The sequence below is a fragment of the Eurosta solidaginis genome, chromosome 3 (assembly GCF_040869045.1).
Source record: "Eurosta solidaginis isolate ZX-2024a chromosome 3, ASM4086904v1, whole genome shotgun sequence".
Classification (NCBI taxonomy): domain Eukaryota; kingdom Metazoa; phylum Arthropoda; class Insecta; order Diptera; family Tephritidae; genus Eurosta; species Eurosta solidaginis.
In genome coordinates this window covers 141,418,613-141,421,685 of record NC_090321.1, presented here as the reverse complement: position 1 = coordinate 141,421,685, position 3,073 = coordinate 141,418,613, and positions in this window count along the sequence as shown.

The window sequence follows — 3,073 nt, the reverse complement described above, 5'->3', positions numbered from 1 at the left end:
TGTGCATGGCTTTGGGCCACCTGTGTTTGCCATTAATCTACTCAACTGCGCTATTATGCGCGCAGCTCTTTCGCAGGTCCCTCGTATGTGATCCGAGAAGTTGAATTTGCTGTCTAACCTCACTCCCAGATATTTCGCTGAAGCGAGTGTTTCTATTGGCTGGTCCCCAACCATCATGTTCCTGGTAGTGGGAATACGTCTCTTTGTGAGGATGACGATCTCCGTTTTGGCTGTTGCTAACTGGAGACCGTGCTCAGCCATCCACCTATTTACATTACGCATGACCTGGTTTAATTTTAGCTGTGCCAGCTCGCAGCTTGGTGCTGTTATCACAGCTGCCACGTCGTCTGCAAATGCAACGAGGAAGGTGCTTTCTGGCATGTCTAATCGAAGAAGACTGTCGTAAGTTATATTCCAGAGATCGGGACCTAGTACCGAACCCTGGGCTGCTCCACCTGTTATTTTTACCTTTTTTTGACCGTGAGTACTTTCATATATTAGATACCTCTCTCTTAGGTAGTCCCTTAAAATTTCTAACAAATATTGCGGTACTTTGAAAGTGCTTTCTAGTGCCTCAAGCATGTCCTCCCACCTAGCTGAGTTAAAAGCGTTTTTGACGTCCAGCGTGACCAGCAACACTATAGGTCTTGCTCTGTGGCACGCTGTCTCGGCTTTCTTGACTGCGTCTATAACTTCTGCTATGGCATCCATTGTAGAGTGCCCCCTCCGAAAACCATGCTGTCTGGGCGACAGTCCTCCGGCATCCTGTAACGCTCTGGTGAGGCGTTGCTTCAGGAGACTCTCCATCAATTTCCCTGCTGTGTCCAACATACATAGGGGACGGTAGGATGATGGAGAGTTGGGATCTCCTTTCCCTTTTGGAATGAGAACCAGTCGTGCTGTCTTCCATATGGTGGGGAAAATTCTTTCTTCGAGACATTTGTTGTACATGTGCAACATAAGTTCTGGGCAGTCGTTTGCAGCTAGTCTAATTGCCTCCGCGGGTATTCCGTCGGGCCCAGATGCTTTCCTAGGTTTCATAGTTCGCACGGCAGTTTTAAGCTCTTCTTCTTGGAATGGTTCCACGTTGCGATCTTCATGGGTAACGTACCCGCCCTCCCTAGGCAGTTGGGTGGGAAACAGGCCATCCACAATGTTCCTTATTTGGTTCTCGTCCATCAGCTGGTTTGGCGGACGGAACTTCTTCATTACTATCTTATATCCCTGCCCCCATGGGTCTCGATCCACTTCCTCGCAAAGCGCTTTCCAGCACTTAAGCTTGCTTTGCTTAATGGCAGCACTAAGAGCTTTCTTCGCTCCTTTGTACGCTTCCGACTTTTCTAGAGCCTCAGGCCTGCCGCGCGCGCGAGTTGCTAGCCTTCGCATCCTGTGGCATATTTTCCGCAGCTCCGCGATTTCGCTATTCCACCAGTATACCTGCTTTTTACCCCTCCACACTCCCCTCCGTGGCATAGAGGTTGCAAGCGTGGCGAAAACAGCTCATTGTCTTTTCAACCGTCTCTTCCGTCGGACTGGAGTTGTTGATTATCCGTCGGGCATCCCCCAGTACTGATGCGGAGAACGTGGCAGAGTCGACCTTGGATGCGTCCCATGCTTTTGTTCTGCGTGGCCCGTTCGGAATCTGCCTCTGACCGGGATCGTTTAGGTGGAAAGTGATGTAGTTGTGATCGCTGCCAGTCAGATCCTCTATGACTCTCCATCCAGCAGCGGTCAGCAGCAGGCTTTCTGACACTAGTGTTACATCGGGGATCGAGTATCCAAAGCCTGGCCGTCGGTATGTAGGGGTCGTTCCAGTGTTAAGCACGTTCAAACCGAGCCTGGCTGCCATTTCAAGGACTAACCTTCCACGGGTGTTAGTCTGCGGCATTCCCCATTCGACGGCTCTTGCGTTAAATTCTCCCGCCACAACCAGGTTACTAGTTAAGCCCCTCAGGTCGTCTTCAATAAGTTCAAGCTTCTCCCTGAACGTTTGAATGGGATCATTCGGGGACAAGTAGCAGCTTACTATTGTGGTATTATTCGTAGTTAGGCGGACGTAGCCTTGTCCGGCAACACGGTTCACAATATTGGCGTTTGCATCTGTCATCCAGATTGCGGCGGTGCCGGTGTTGTCTATATGCCAATCATTTCGGGCTCTATAGGGTTCGCTGATGATAACGCTGTAAAGTTAAGGTTAAAGTTAAAGTTAAAGCTAAAGTTAAAGCTAAAGTGAATGTTAAAGCTAAAGTTAAAGTTAAATTTAAAGTTAAAGTTAAAATTAAAGTTAAAGTTAAAGTCAAAGTTAAAGTTAATTATCGTCATTTTTCTAATATTTTCGGATATTTCGATACCTTGCCACGCCCACAATTTTTCGAAAATTGAATTTCTAAAAATGAGGTTGTGTTTGGGTGGGTAAGATGTAACCCCATGCAAAATTTCATCAAATTCTGAGGGGGTCGTGTGCAAGGCATATTGGATTTGATATGAAATTCATCATATGTAAGTTACTACCCGAGCGCCGTCGATAACAAAATTAAACTCAATCGTTACATTTATCAACTGAACCAACTGAACAAACTGAACCTAATTGATTTATTTTTTTCAGTCTTTTATATTACAATTTTGCTTACTCGCTAATTTACAATACACCTATCCCCCTGATTTACACGGAAGATCGGTTCCAGACAAAACCGTGTAAAGTGAAATCTTCGTTTTCCTATACAAAAACCGTGTAAAGCGAAAAAACTACCCAATTCAGTCATTTATTTAAATAAAACAAAACTAAAACATATTAATGAAAGTTCACGAAAAGATAATTCAATCGATAGCTTACCAGTTCAAACCAAAAAAACTCGCAATAATAGTGAAAATTATGGCTTTTTGTTCAAATTTTCATCAAACGATTTTCCTTCCACATGAACTACATATCAGTGAACGGACAAAATCACAGATTGCTTGATTTCATCATACAACAAAATTTCTATTCACATTTAATCATGTGAATATACTCTGAAATGATTAAATTCAGCATCTCTGCTTGCTTGTCTCCATTGGAATGATAACGCACCAATGA